This window comes from Scyliorhinus torazame, chromosome 10 (assembly GCF_047496885.1).
Source record: "Scyliorhinus torazame isolate Kashiwa2021f chromosome 10, sScyTor2.1, whole genome shotgun sequence".
Taxonomy (NCBI): Eukaryota; Metazoa; Chordata; class Chondrichthyes; order Carcharhiniformes; family Scyliorhinidae; genus Scyliorhinus; species Scyliorhinus torazame.
The window spans coordinates 11,455,105-11,471,427 of NC_092716.1; the positions used below are offsets into that span (position 1 = coordinate 11,455,105).

Below are 16,323 nucleotides of genomic sequence, written 5' to 3' on the forward strand. Positions count from 1 at the left end.
GGCTCCTGGCTGCTCACATTGCTGAGTGCCGACTGTGCCTTCTAAATGTTCAGAAGGCCTCTGGTCATTTGGGAACCCACTCAGGCTGCCCCTCTGGACACCCTCAGACTTCAGTTATTTCATTAAGGGGATGGGAGTGACCAGAGTCAATCAGGGGCCCACAAGGTGTTGGCACTCCTTGGAAGCGCTGCCCCCCCTGCAGAGGAAGCAAGGGATCGGCAAGGCTCACCCCAACCAGAAGGTGTGGAGCCCTTGCTGATTCTCTGCCCCTCACAGGGCAGAGGCCTTAGCAGTGACTCCCACCCTTCCGGATTACCAGCTGTCTCCTCCAGGTGAGGCTGGGGGTGCTGAGAGCCTTTGTTACCACCTCCCAGGTGGTATTCAGGAGGGCAAGCTTGGGTCTGCGGCCCACCCTGGAGAAGAGGGTATCACTATGCTCCTCATTGACATGGGGCTTGAGGTCCACCTCGGACTCCCAACCTTGGGGGGGCAGATCTTCTGTGCGCCATCTTCGTGGCTGCAGTGAGTGTGTGGTAAGTGGAGCTCCTTGCTGGGCGATTTAGCGCGAACTCTGACCCCAGCGGTTAGAATGTCCGCTGGGCCAGGAATCGCGCCGGCAGAATCCTGGCCCATTTTCATGTCCTGACCCGCTTACCGAATAGCGGCCCAATGGGAACGCGAACCTCAAGCAATTCAGTACCGGTGGCAACACTCATCTCCCAAACGGAGAATCCTGCCCATGGAACAGGGAGTTGAGGGAGGAGAAGATTACTTGCGTTTCTTTCTGAACTTTGCACCCTTCGGAGAGGAGGACATTCCAGTGAGAGAATGGAATGCTTTTCCAGGGTCACACGCTCAACGTTAGGTCTTCCAGCTGACTTCCACCGGGTTGCATCTCCTGTGAGGGAGGTCTTCTGCCCACCCTTCGCAAAGCTGCACCATTGAAACTGACCAATTCTCTGGCCTCGGGCATCTTTTCATCTTCGAGCAGGCTTATTGGCTTCTGACAGAACGACCTGTTGGATTGCAGTCATGGGTAAACATTTTACTTTCTGTTGCAGGCTACAAAGTTGATTAGGAAACGATTTGACCTCATCTTCTTAGACTTCCTCTGTGCAATCCATCATTCTGTGACCAATTCGACACTCTGAGCCAGCTGGAGGGAAACCTAACCCAGGCCCCATCTATCATTGCTATAGAAATGCTAAGTGCCAGAGAACTGCAGGTGAAATTTCAGGAAAGAACCTGCATTTCTATAGTGCCGAACACGAACTCAGGACATCCCAAATTGCTTGACAGCCAATGCAGAACATTCCTTTCCAAAAACAGCCGCAAAATTGCACTGCAAGATCCCACAAGCATTAACAATGCAAATGACCAGAGGTCTCTGCCTTTTGATTGGATTTATTGTCCCATGTACCGAAGTACAGTGAAAAGTATTTTTCTGCGGCGGAGGGAATGTACACAGTGCGTACATAGTAGACAAAAGAATAATCGGCAGACTACATTGACAAATGGTGCACCGACAAACAGTGATTGGTTACAGTGCGGAACAAGGGGCCAAACAAAGCAAATACATGAGCAAGAGCAGCACAGGGCGTCGTGAATAGTGTTCTTACAGGGAACAGATCAGTCCCATCTATTCTATACCTGACAAACAATTGGCTGGCCAGGCAGGGGATGTTGCTCCATTGTCAGCATCAAGCAACCCCATGCAGGCTAAAGGCCGGGTAAAGGGCCAAACCTGGGCACAATTAGCATTGGTCAAAGTAAAAGTGACCAGGAAGCCGTTGGATGAACAAAGAACAAAGAACAATACAGCACAGGAACAGGCCCTTCGGCCCTCCAAGCCTGTACCGGTCATGATACCAACCTTTGCCAAACACCTCGGATGGTCATAAAAGTCCCACAGGTTGGCTCGTGTCCTTTACGGATGAGAACAAGCCGGTCTTCGGCAATCTGGTCCCGCGTGTGCGAGTCCAAACTGGCACCAGGAAGGTTGATTCTTAGCTGCCCCTTGCCGTGGCCGGGCAAACGACTCAGTCGCATCGAACACCTACAACAGACTGCATCGGTTTAAGGAGAAGGTTCACCACCGCCAGCTTACGGGCAACTTGCAATGGGGGAGTGCCAATCTTGCCAGCGAAGCCCACATCCTGAGAATGAATAGGAAAAAGTTCAACAGGTTCCTCTGTACCTTAATCAAGGTATTATTATCATTTGTTAGAAAGCCCATAATAATTCAGTTCTATTTCAGGACCAATGTGATTATGCTTCACTGATTTCCCTGTGAGTCTATCTTTAGAGCATTTTGTTGAAAAAAGACTGGTAAATTTTGTTTCATAAATATTCAACTTCAAACTGAAAATTCCTAATCACTGAAACACCTCGGCAACTGTACGCTGCCTGAATACACAATTCACAAGCATTTACACATAAATGAAAGCAAAGAAAAAGCCTTTCTGCTTGATGCACAATCTGCTTTAGAAAATCGCCTCTGGCTTAGATAGTTTGAGTGCGACATAAATAACGGATTATTAAAAGGTAAATAGAGACCATGGGACACAGAGCATCGACAACACAGAACTTGTTGCACAGAACACGGTTATTCAGCCCCGACTGGTTAATGCCACAAGCCTAATCCGACACTGATTGCCTCTTCCCTCTCTGTCCAAGCACCCAAATCCCCCTTTCCCTCCTTTCTCACGGAAGTATCAATCCACCCTCGAAATCTATCAATGCTCCTTGCTTCAATACCACTCTGACTGACGGTGAATTCTGTATCCTCACTTCTTGTGTAAAGGAATTTTGGATATTTTTATTTGATTATTTAGCATCCCGACGGGAGCTAATCAGGCAGAGTCAACATGGGTTTGTGAAAGGGAATTCATGTTTAACCAACTTATTTGAGCTTTTTGAGGACAACATGCTCTGGATAAGGGCCCTTAGTGTTGGGTGGGGTTACTGGGTTATGGGGATAGGGTGGAAGTGTTGACCTTGGGTAGGGTGCTCTTTCCAAGAGCCGGTGCAGACTCGATGGACCGAATGGCCTCCTTCTGCACTGTAAATTCTATGGTAAGGGTGGATGTACTGCATTTAGACCAGAAGACATTTGATGAAGTGCGACATCAAAGATTATTATGGAAAATAAAGGCTCATGGGCTGGATTCCCCATTCCGGAGACTAAGTGTTGATACCAACGTGGAATGTGTTGACTTTCACAACAGGAAATGTGGCACCAACCCTCACCGACTCTGGTACCGGTGAGGGACTAGCACCGGCCCCGACTGAAACATCCACTGGCTGCTCCGAAAAAAGATCAAGACTGGCCGGGTTCCGGGCCGCGCATGCTCACCGCCAACGGCCTGCACCGGTCATGCCGTACAACATGGCGCTAAACCTAACCCACCGACCGCGACCCCACAGCCGCCCCCCCCCCCCCCCCCGGCCATGCCCTGGCCACCCCCCACCAGCCCTAGCAGATGCACCTGCGGCACGGATCCCAGCTGAGTGTGGCGGCACAGGCTGCAGCCGGCATGCCGGCTCGGACCACACGTGTCCTGCGCCATCGGGAAAATTTATTGCCCATCCCGAATTGCCCTTGAAGGGATAGTTAGGAGTCAACCACAGGCTGGGAACATGACTGTTTACAATTTAAATTAGTGACTTGGATGAAGGGTTTGAAACGATGGTGGCCACATTTGCTGATGACGCAAAGATAGGTAGGAAGGTAAGTTGTGAAGACGACGTAAGGAAACTATGAAAAATATAGGGTGGGAATTTCCAGCTCCCCCCACCGGCAGTGGAGGAGGCTCGCCATTGATCACCGGTGAGATCTTCCAGTCCTGTCAATGACTATGGCGTTTGGCGTGGCTTGCCCGTCCCACTGCTAGGGGACCTGCCAGCGGAGATCGCCTTGGGTGCGACTGGAAGATCTGCCAATGGGAAGGGCAAGAAATTCGGAGAGGTTAAGTGAGACGATAAAGACCTAATGAATGGAGCTTAACCTGAGATTGTCCATTTTGGCAGGAAAAATAAAAATGAAGCATATTATCTAAACGATGAGCGATTGCAGAGTTCTGAGGTGCAACGGAATTTGAATATCCAAGTGCATGAATCACAAAAGGCCATTATGAAGGTACCGCAAGTAATTGGAAAGCTAATATAATGTTCTAATTTATTGTGAGAGGAATTGATTACAAAACTAGAGAGGTTATGCTTCAATTGAACAGAGCAGCAGTGACACCTCATTTGGAGTTCTGCGCACAGTATTGGTCTCCTTATTGAAGGAAGGATGTAAACACGTTGGAAGCAGTTCAGAGAATGTTTACTGGACTAATACCAGGAATGGGTGAGTTGTCTTCTGAGAAAAGGTTGGACAGGCTAGGCTTGTTTCCGCTGGAATTTAGAAGAGCAAGAGGTGACTCAGTTGAAACCTATAAGATCCTGAGGGGTATTGGCAGGGTAGATGTGAAGAGGATGTTTCCTCTTGCAGGAGAATCTAGAATGAGGGATCAGTGTTTGACAATAAGAGGGCACCCATTCTCATGGAGATGAGGCGGAATGTTTTCACTCAGAGGGTCGGGGGTCTTTGGACGTCTCTTCCTGAAAAGGTGGTGGAGGCAGATGTCTTTGAGTATTTTTAAGGCAGGGGTAGATAGGTTCTTGGAAAATGAGAGTTAGGTTATCGGGGAGTAGGAGGGTTGCAGATTTGAGGTTACTATCGAATCAGACATGATCTTATTGAATGGCAGAGCGCATACAAGAGGCTGAATGGCCCGCTCCTGCTCCTTCTTCTTATGTTTGAAAGAAGGTTCATCACAATTCGCTCCTAATTATTAAAGGCGTTGTTGACAGACTCCCTAGCCAGAACAAGCAGGTGTATCCTTCAAGTCAATCTCGGCTATTCAGGGTGATGATGTATCATGCTCGACTTGCAATGTTAACTGTTCCCCCCTCCACGAATGCTGTCAGACCTGACGGATCTTTCCAGAATTTTCTGTTTTCAGTTCGGAGGTGACGTCAGGGAACACTTTCTTACACGAAGAGTAGTGGAAATATGGAACTCGCTCCTCAAAACAAAATGTTGAGGCTGGGGACACGTTGAAAGCTTCACAGCTGATTTTGTTAGGGAAGAATATTTAGTGCAATGGATCAAAGGTGGACAAACTGAGTTCAGGATACACACCAGCTATAATTCAATTGAATCGAGGCTCAGGCTTGAACGCCTGAGTGGCTGTCCCCGGTTCCTTCTAAGGCTTGCTTTTATATAGTCTTGCACATAAACAGCACCTTTTCCAACCTCACGGCATTTCTAGACTTCTTTATCGCTTATTAAGATTTTTTAAAAAGTGTAGTCTGTTTTAATGGAAGAAACGCAGCAGTCAATTTGCACAAAGCAAGCTCCCACAAGCAGCAGTCTAATGATTACCAGTGATACTAGTTGAGGCAAATACGCCAGGACACGAGGACAAACTCCTGTGATGTTCTTCGATTAATAAAGTGGGCTGCTTTATCCTGAGTGGTGTTGAGCTTCCAGAGTGATGGTTCGGGATGCTTTGACTTCATCCCCCTGGGTAAAGTGGAGAAGAATCACCCAGCGTTCCTACTGCGGACTTACTGCCGACATGACAGAAAGTGAATGCACAGCAATAAAAAGCATTAAATTCAAGCTGTGAGGGAATAGCCCATCACGGCTCACGAAACAACGACTGCAGAAGGTTATATACAGGGCCTCACATTTTCTAACCAGCCAGGATCAGGACGGGAAGGTTAACAATGGTGGTGAGTGTCAAATAAAATCACAAAAGGATAACAGATAAAAGGCACCCAGTCACAAAAGATGCAGTGATATCACATTGCTGACGTTAGATGTGATGAGTGTCTTTTAATTTCTCTTTGCAAGGGGGCGGCACAGTGGTTAGCACAGCACCAGGGACCCCGGGTTTGATTCTGACCTCGGGTGACTCAGTGTGGAGTTTGTACGTTCTCCCCGTGTCTGCGTGGGATTCCTCCGGGTGCTCTGGTATCCTCCCACAGTCCAAAGATGTGCAGGTTAGGTGTAAATTGCCACTTTGTGTCCAAAGGCTAGGTGGGGTTACGGAGAAAGGGTGGGCGGGCCTAGATGGGAGGGGGGGGGGTGGTTGTGGGGTGCGGTAGGGGGTGGAGTGGGTGGTGGAGGGGAGAAGGTAAATCAATCTCAGTTTTGCATCTTCAGAATTCTGTCTGCCTTGATGTTCAAATGTCACCTTGTTATACAACTGGAACGGTGTTTTTAATATCAATAGAGGATTATGATCCCTAAATTCAGGGTGAAGAGGCGGCAACCACAAGAATGAACCTTTTCAGAGACTTTCCATGACAAAAGCTGGGTTCGAAAACAAAGGCAGTGATAAGCGAAGCTTTGTCATCGTTTAATATGCATCACCAAACGTTGAATTTTGAAGGCACACAGAATGCAATTACCACCCAAGTCAAATAGGTTTTTTCACTCTCTCTCTCTCTCTTTCTCTCTCTCTCTCACCTGTCTATATCTGAAGAAGTCATTGTAATCCTCATCTCTCCAGAACTCACCGTTTACAGAAATCAATCTAACTCTCGAGCTGTCTCTGTGCCATTTGCAGCATAAATATTCAGTCCTACCTCGCTGGAGAGTTCTAACCTTGCTGTAGTTACGCGGAGTCAGCTTGATACACAGCCCGCTCTGCTTTTGTCTTATTTTTCATCCTCTTTATTCGCCCCTCCTGCTCCTGATTTGGAACATGGCCGGGGAGGTTGCCATCTCTCAGATTCCTCGCACAAGTGGCTGTTTCATGTGGCAAAGGCTTGTCGGTCGGTGTTGCTGTGACACGGAGTAGAGTTCATAGTGCCTTTGTGCCAGGACGTCATGAGTTTGAGTCCCATTCTGCAGACAGGATTATCATAGAATTTACAGTGCAGAAGGAGGCCATTCGGCCTATCGAGTCTGCACCGGCGCTTGGAAAGAGCACCCTACCCAAGGTCAACACCTCCATTCTATCCCCATAACCCAGTAACCTCAACCAACACTAAGGGCAATTTTGGACACTAAGGGCAATTTATCATGGCCAATCCACCTAACCTGCACATCTTTGGACTGTGGGAGGAAACCGGAGCACCCGGAGGAAACCCACGCACACACGGGGAGGATGTGCAGACTCCACACAGATAGTGACTGTGGTAATACCAGGTATTGCAGTACCTGAGAGGTGGATGTCCATTGGCTAGACCTAGGAGTCTACCATTGGCTAACGTACATAGCTCCGCCCTGAGAGCAGCCTTCACTTTCTGTATCGAAGCTGCTGGGTACAGGTCTAGCTGATTGAAGCCGATTAGTTATCACTCACCTTGTCTCGAGAGTAATTGATTGTGCATCAATTTAATCAGCTATTACTTCTGAAAGGATGGATCTCCGCATCAAGCCAGAGTGCCTTCAGTTCAGTCCCCATGCAGACAACTCCGCTGCTATCTTCAAGCACTGGCTGGTGTGTTTTAAGAGCTTCATCGACACGGCCGCCGACACCCCCAACGAAAGGCAGAAAATGCACCTTCTACGCTCCCGAGTCAGCCCTGCAATCTACCCTCTGATCGAGGAGGCGGAGAATTATGCTGCAGCTATCACGCTGCTGGAAGGACATTACATCCGTCCTCTGAACCAGGTCTATGCCCGTCACCTGTTGGCAACTAGAAGGCAGAGCCCAGAAGAAACACTGGAAGGCTTCTATCGGGCTCTACTAGTGCTGTCCAAAACTGTGGCTGCCCAGCAGTTACGGGGAATGAGCACACGGAACTTTTAATTCGGGACGCTTTCATGGCAGGTATGACTTCCCCCGACATCCGCAGAAGGCTCCTTGAAATGGACACACTGGGCCTCACTGAGGCACGGGCCCTGGCAGGGTCCATGGACCTTGCGTACAAAAACGCACTGGCTTTTGCTCCCAGACGCACGGCACCCCCCTGGGCTGCGTGGCACCCCGTCGCGGCAGCTCCCCAGACTTTCCCGCTAACCCCGCAGGCCTGCGCGGCAAGACGGGCCGTTTTCACCGCCGGCCAACGCTGCTCCTTCCGCGGCCATGCGAATCATCCCCGCGCGTGCTGCCCGGCCCGCACCGCCACCTGCAAAGGGTGCGGCAAGAAAGGCCACTATGTCGCGGTCTGCCAGGGCCGCGCCGTGGCCGCGGTCGCCAGCGGCTATCAGCAGCCTTTGTTTCAGGTCCCGGCCGTCCAAGGCCCACCGCCGCCCTTCTATCCCCAGGCAACGTGCGACCCACGGCCGTGGCCGTTTTGCCCCCCGGCCACCACGCTGGATGGGTGGGCGCCGCCATTTTGTCCCTCGCCGACGCCATCTTCTGCAGCCCCGGACTCCATGTGCGACCCGTGGCTGACGCCATCTTGGATGGGGCCTCAAGCCCCCAGCACAGCCGACTCCACGCTGCCCGACCGGAACTCCCCCTTGCTGCAGCTGGCCTCCGTTACCCTGGACCAGAGTTGGCCCCGGACACTAGCGAAAGCCACCACAACGATCGCCATCAACGGCCACGTGACTTTGTGCCTGATCGACTCCGGGAGCACGGAAAGCTTTGTCCACCCCGACACGGTAAGGCGCTGTTCTCTTGTCACCCATCCCGTAAACCAACGGATCTCCCTGGCCTCCGGGTCACACGCAGTGGAGGTAAAGGGGTTCTGCCTAGCGAACCTCACTGTCCAAGGCAGGGAATTCCGCAATTTCCGCCTGGACGTTCTGCTGCACCTCTGCGCAGCCACCCTCTTGGGCTGGATTTCCAGTGCCACCGACAAAGCCTGACCTTTAAATTTGGCGGCCCTATACCCCCCCTTACTGTCTGCGGCCTCACGACCCTGAAGGTCGACCCGCCTTCCCTGTTTGCGAACCTCAGCCCGGATTGCAAACCCGTCGCCCCAAGGAGCAGACGGTACAGTGCCCAGGACCGGAAATTCATCAGGTCCAAGGTCCAAAGACTGCTGAAGGAAGGGGTCAACGAAGCGAACAACAGCCGCTGGAGGGCTCAAGTAGCGGTGGTAAAGACCGGGGAGAAACATAGGATGGTCATCGACTATAGCCAGGCCATCAACAGGTTTACGTAGCTGGACGCGTACCCTCTCCCCCGTATAGACGACCAGGTAAACAGGATTGCGCAATACAAGGTTTTCTCCACGGTGGATCTCAAGTCTGCCTACCACCAGCTGCCCCTCCGTCATGGGGACCGCCAGTACACTGCCTTTGAAGCAGATGGGCGGCTCTATCACTTTTTAAGGGTTCCCTTCAGTGTCACGAACGGGGTCTCGGTCTTCCAACGTGAGATGGACCAAATGGTTGACCGGTACGGCTTACGCGCAACGTTCCCGTATCTTGATAAGGTCACCATCTGCGGCCATGACCAGCAGGACCACGACATCAACCTCCGAAAATTTCTCCAGACCGCGAATATCCTTAATCTGACCTACAATAAGGATAAATGCGTGTTTAGCACCGACCGTCTAGCCATCCTAGGCTACGGAGAGCGAAATGGAGTCATAGGCCCCGACCCTGAACGCATGCGCACCCTCATGGAGTTCCCCCTCCCTCACTGCCCCAAGTCCCTAAAGCGCTGGCTTGGCTTCTTTAGCTATTATGCTCAATGGGTCCCTAATTACGCAGACAAGGCTCGACCCCTGATCCAGTCCACAACCTGCCCCCTGTCGACGGAGGCCCGCCAGGCCTTCTGCCGCATCAAAGCGGATATCGCAAAAGCCACGATGCACGCCATCCAGGTCGAGAGCGACGCGTCCGACGTAGCTCTGGCGCCACCCTCAACCAAGCGGGCAGGCCCGTGGCTTTCTTCTCCCGCACTCTCCATGCTTCCGAAATTCGCCACTACTCGGTCGAAAAGGAGGCCCAGGCCATAGTAGAAGCTGTGCGACACTGGAGGCATTACCTGGCCGGCAGGAGATTCACTCTCCTCACGGACCAACGGTCGGTGGCCTTCATGTTCGATAATGCACAGCGGGGCAAGATTAAGAACGACAGGATCAAACTCTCCACCTACAATTACGAGATTTGTACCGTCCCGGGAAGCTGAACGAGCCTCCTGATGCCCTGTCCCGCGGCACTTGTGCCACCGCACAAGTGGACCGCCTCCGAGCCCTCCACGAGGACCTCTGCCACCCGGGGGTCACTTGTTTCTTTCATTTCATTAAGACCCGCAACCTGCCCTACTCCATCGAGGAGGTTAGGACCGTCACCAGGGACTGCCGAATCTGCGCGGAGTGCAAACCGCACTTCTACCGGCCAGAGAGAGCGCATCTGATAAAGGCTTCCCGTCCCTTTGAACGCCTCAGCATGGATTTCAAAGGTCCCCTCCCCTCCACCGACTGCAACACGTATTTCCTGAACGTGATTGACGAATACTCCCAGTTCCCATTCGCCATCCCCTGCCCGGACATGACCACGACCACCGTCATCAAGGTCCTCCAGGGTATTTTTACACTGTTCGGTTTCCCACTGTATATATACAGTGATATATACAGTAAATCACTGTATATACACAGTGATAGGGGGTCCTCCTTTATGAGCGACGAACTGCTTCAATTCCTGCTCAGCAAAGGCAGCGCCTCCAGCAGGACGACCAGTTACAACCCCCGGGGAAACGGGCAGGTAGAGAGGGAGAACGGAACGGTCTGGAAGACTGTCCTGCTGGCCCTTCGGTCCAGGAATCTCCCAGTCTCCCGCTGGCAAGATGTCCTCCCAGTGGCCCTTCACTCCATTTGGTTGCTGCTCTGTACTACCACAAACCAGACACCTCACGGGCGACTCCTCTGGGACCTCGCTCCCAACCTGGCTAGCGACACCCGGACCCATCCTGCTTCGGAAACATGTGAGGGCGCACAAGTCGGACCCGTTGGTTGAGAGGGTCCACCTGCTGCATGCCAACCCCCAGTACGCCTACCTAGCGCTCCCCGATGGCCGCCAAGACACGGTCTCCCTTTGGGACCTGGTGCCCACCATTGCCCCCACCCCCACCCTCCCCGCAGCACCTGACTGGAGGGTCAGTACTGCCGCCGCCCCTACCCAGCACCGAACAGGCACCAACGCCCCCTACAGGCGCCCCTCCCCCTGCCCACTTTTCACCCCAACAGCGCCACCTAGGGGTGACAAAGCTGCCAGGGAGGAAGACACCGCGTTCCCGGAGCCACAACCGCCGGGGCCCCCACCAGGATCATCGCCGAAGCCCAGAAGCTCCAGAAGGACGACCAGGCCACCCGATCGTGTGATTGCTGCACCATAAAACAAAAACTTTCTCTGTTACCCTCGACATCACGGTACCTCCATACCTGGTCCTACCATGCAAAAGGCGATAGTAACGCTGGCCATCACCCCGCTGGGTTCCTTTTTAACAGGGGGTGAATGTGGTAATACCAGGTATTGCAGTACCTGAGAGGTGGATGACCATTGGCTAGACCTAGGAGTCTACCATTGGCTAACGTACATAGCTCCGCCCTGAGAGGCTGGGTATAAGAACCAATGCTGTCCCAGCAGCCTTCACTTTCTGTATCGAAGCTGCGGGGTACAGTTCTAGCTGATTAAAGCCGATTAATTATGACTCACCTTGTCTCGAGAGTGCATCAGTGACCCAAGCCGAAATCGAACCTGTGACCCTGGAGCTGTGAAGCAATTGTGTTATCCACAATGCTACTGTGCTGCCCAGGATCTGACACGCCAACGCACGGCCTGGGAAATGCTGAACTGTCAGGTGTGCAATGCTTCAGACCAGCCATTAAACAAAGCCTACTTTGCCCTGGCAGGTGCATGTAAAGGATCCCATGGCACCATTTTGCAAGAACAGGGAAGGTCGCTCCGGAATCCTGGCTAACATTTGCCCGCTGAGCAACATCATTAACCTGAATGATCTGAGCATCAGCTCATTGTGATTTATGTGCAAATTGTCCGTTTTGTTTCTTACATTACAACAGTGAAGACACTGCAACAGATATTAAAGAAATACAAATCTTCCTGAACCTTGGCAGACAGCTTTACCGTAGGGCCAGAAGAGCCAACCCCAATCATGTTTTCCCCATGCTTTCAAGCATGACCTGCCCAGAGAACATTTAATCTGCAGGGGTGGGGCAGTGCTGGTGGGGCGCGTTTTGTTTGGGGGGTGGGGGGGTGATCGCATAACGCCTGACTGTTTCAAAACATTCCTTCCTGTTAATTCACGCAACGGGACTGAATTGTCTCCTCCTGAACCCGGCCACGAAGGCAGAAGAGCACGAGGTCTCCGAGCGTCATGATTACACTGACATTCCAGGCTTTCCCGCACAATCCCGACTGACTGACTGACTGCTCCTTCAAAAGAAACCAGGAAAGGGATAAAGAAGGAAATGAAGAAAAGGTGGTAAAAACAGGAGCTGGAGGAGACCATGCCCCATCATGGAGGTGATGATTGAGTATACAGTCGTCTCGCGACGCCGAGGTCCCAGGTTCGATCCCGGCTCTGGGACACTGTCCGTGTGGAGTTTGCACATTTTCCCCGTGTTTGCGTGGGTTTCGCCCCCACAACCCAAAGATGTGCAGGGTAGGTGGATTGAACATGCTAAATTGCCCCTTAATTGGAAAAACATTTGAATTGGGTACTCTAAATTAAAAAACAAAACAGAGTATACAGTCGGGAGGGAGGTGCCCTGGGAGTCCTCAACATCAACTCTGGACCCCAGGATGTCACATGGGTTCAGCTTGAACATGGGCAAGGAAACCTCCTGCTGATTACCACGTACCGGCCACCATCAGCTGATGAATCAGTACTCCTCCATGTTGAACACCACTTGGAGGAAGCACTGAGGGTGGCAAGGGCGCAGAATATGGTCTGGCTGGGGGACTTCAATGTCCATCACCAAGAGCGGCTCGGTAGTACCACCACAGACCGAGCTGGCCGGGCCCTAAAGGACAGAGCTGCTAGACTGGGACTGCAGCAGGTGTGAGGGAATCAGTACGAGGGAAAAACACACTTGACCTCAGCCTCACCAATCTGCCTGCTGCAGATGCATCTGTCCATGACAGTATCCGGAGAAGTGACCACCGCACAGTCCTTGTGGAGACAAAGTCTTGTCTTCAGAGTGAGGACACCCTCCATCGTGTTGTGTGGCACTACCACCGTGCTAAATGGAACAGATTCAGAACAGACCTAGAAACTCAAGACTGGGCATCCATGAGGGCCATCAGCAGCAGCAGAGTTGTATTCACCCACAATCTGCACCCTCATGGCCTGGCATATCGCCCACTCTACCATTACCACCAAGCCAGGGGATCAAGCCAGGTTCAATGAAGAGTGCAGGAGAGCCAGGAGCAATATCAGGCATACCGGAAAATGAGGTGACAACCTGGTGAAGCCAAACTGCATAAGCAGCAAGTAATAGACAGAGCGAACGATTCCACAACGAACGCATCGGATCTAAGCTTTGCAAACCTGCCACATCCAGCCGTGAATGGTGGTGGACAATTAAACAACTCACTGGAGGAGGAGGCTCCACAAATGTCCCCAATCTCAATGATGGAAGAGTGCAGCACATCTGTGCATATGACAAGGCTGAAGCATTCACGATAATCTTCAGCCAGAATTGCCGAGTGAATGATCCATCTCGGTCTCTTCCAGAGGTCCCCAGCATCACAGATATCAGTCCTCAACCAATATGATTCACTTCACGTGATATCAAAAAATGGCTCAGAGCATTGAAGACTGCAAAGGCTAAGGGCCCAGATAAAATTCCAGCAATAGTACTGAAGAATTGTGCTCCAGAACTTACTGGTCACCTAACTAAGCTGTTCCAGTACAGGCAGAACACTGGTATCTACCCGGCAATGTGTAAAATTGCCCAGGTGTCTCCTGTACACAAAAAACAGGACAAATCAACCCAGCCAATTCTGCCCTATTAGTCTACTCTCCATCATCAACAAAGTGATGGAAGGAGTCATCAACAGTGCTATCCAGCGGCACTTACTCAGCAATAACCTGCTCACGGACGCTCAGTTTGGGTGTCGCCAGGGCCGCTCGGCTCCGGACCTCATTACAGCCTTGGTTCAATCATGGACAAAAGAGCTGAATGCCAGAGGTGAGATGAGAGTGACTGCCTGTGGTAGTCACCACTGTTTGTATACATGACGTATATAAGAATTAATACGGTAAGACTCCTATACTACAGGTACGGGGGTAGATCCCTGCCTGCTGGCTCCGCCCAGTAGGCGGAGTATAAATGTGTGTGCTCACCGAACTGCAGTCATTTCGGCAGCAGCTGTAGGAGGCAACACATCTCTGCTTAATAAAGCCTCGATTACTCTCTACTCTCGTCGTAATTGATAGTGCCTCAATTTATTAAGCAGAGATTTTACAGCGATGGACCTACGCATCAAGCCTGATCGCCTGCAGCTGCGCCCTCAAGCAGACGACGCCACGTCGGCCTTTGACCACTGGCTAGCTTGCTTTGAAGCCTACATCGGATCAGCGACAGTACCCTCAGAGGCACAGAAACTCCAGATCCTGTACACACGGTTGAGCTCCGATATTTTTCCCCTTATCCAGAACGCGCCCAACTACACTGAGGCCATGGCGCTTCTGAAAGAGAACTACACCCAGCCGATCAACAAACTCTACGCCAGGCACCTCCTGTCCACGCGGCAACAACTCCCCGGTGAGTCATTGGAAGATTTCTGGCGTGCCCAGCACGCCCTGGCGAGGAACTGCGATTGCCAGGCAGTTTCGGCCATTGAACATTCCGAACTCCTACTCAGGGACGCTTTCGTTACGGGCATAGGGTCGGCGTACATCCGCCAGCGCCTCTTAGAAAAGGGTACGCTCGACCTCGCGGCGATCAAGAAACCCGCGACCTCACGAACGGTAGCCTCCCATAATGTACAAGCGTATGCCCCCGACCGCACGGCGCCCCCCCTCCTGGACATCGAGGGCCCCACCAGTGACCGCCCCCAGCCAACCCCAAGTCTGCGCCGCGCAGCAGCCAACCAACCCCGGGGGGCTCAAGTGCTATTTCTGCGGGCAGACAAAGCACCCCCAGCAGCGCTGCAAGGCCTGCGGGAAGAAAGGACATATTGCAGCGGTGGGCCAGGTCCGGTCGATCGCCGATGTGACCAGCCCCACTGTTCCTGCACCCCCCACATGCGGCCCATGGGCGCCGCCATCTTCCTCGCATCAGAACACGTGCGGCCTGTCGGCGCCGCCATCTTCCCTCCATCAGACCTCGTGCTGCCCGTGGGCGCCGCCATCTTTAACACCGCCGCCCCATGCGCCCCGTGGGCGCCGCCATCTTCGTCGCCATTTTGGACGTCGCCTCAGGACCCCTGCTCGTCGGGCACCTCATCGGGCCGCTCATCGCCCGCAACCGCCGCAGACCAGCCCGGGGCCCACCAACACCAGCAGCAGCTCACCTCCATCACGCTCAACCAGTCCCGGCCACACAACCTCGCAACCGCGACAACGACGGTGAAGGTAGGTGGCCACAAGACACCTTGCCTTCTCAACTCCGGGAGCACAGAGAGCTTCATCCACCCCGCTAAGGTAAGGCACTGCTCCCTCGCGGTGCACCCCATTAGCCAACGAATCTCCCTGGCCTCCGGATCCCACTCCGTGGTGATCCGGGGGTACTGCACCACCACCCTCACCATCCAGGGCATAGAGTTCAGCAACTTCTGGCTCTACGTCCTCCCCAAGCTCTGCACTGCCTTGCTACTCGGCCTGGACTTCCAGTGCAACCTCCAAAGTCTAACTCTGAAATTCGACGGGCCCCTACCACCCCTTACTGTATGCGGCCTCACGACCCTTAAGGTCGACCCACCTTCTCTGTTTGCGAACCTCATCCCGGATTGCAAACCCGTCAGCACCAGGAGCAGACGGTACAGCGCCCAGGACAGGACCTTCATCAGGTCGGAGGTCCAGCGGCTGCTGCGGGAAGGCATCATCGAGGCCAGCAACAGCCCCTGGAGAGCCCAAGTGGTAGTTGTAAAGGCTGGGGAGAAACACAGGATGGTCATTGACTACAGTCAGACCATTAATCGGTACACGCAGCTCGACGCGTACCCCCTCCCACGCATATTGGATATGGTCAATCAGATTACGCAGTACCGGGTGTTCTCTATAGTGGACCTGAAATCTGCCTACCACCAGCTCCCCAGCTGCAAAGCGGGACCGCCAATACACTGCGTTCGAAGCAGACGGCTTCCTTTACCACTTCCTTTGGGTTCCCTTCGGCGTCACAATGGGTCTCGGTCTTCCAACGGGAGATGGACCGAATGGTTAACAGGTACGG

The 16,323-nt window shown here is 52.7% G+C and overlaps 1 long non-coding RNA gene across 1 annotated transcript in view; it reads right to left on the reverse strand.

The window, feature by feature from the left end:
* Positions 1 to 1,388: 1,388 nt before the first annotated feature.
* Positions 1,389 to 16,323, reverse strand: part of LOC140384802 (uncharacterized) — an 81,824-nt gene continuing 66,889 nt past the window's right edge. The window contains exon 2 of the long non-coding RNA XR_011933139.1: positions 1,389 to 2,156. This is a non-coding gene — a long non-coding RNA (uncharacterized lncRNA). The remainder of the gene's footprint in view (positions 2,157 to 16,323) is intronic.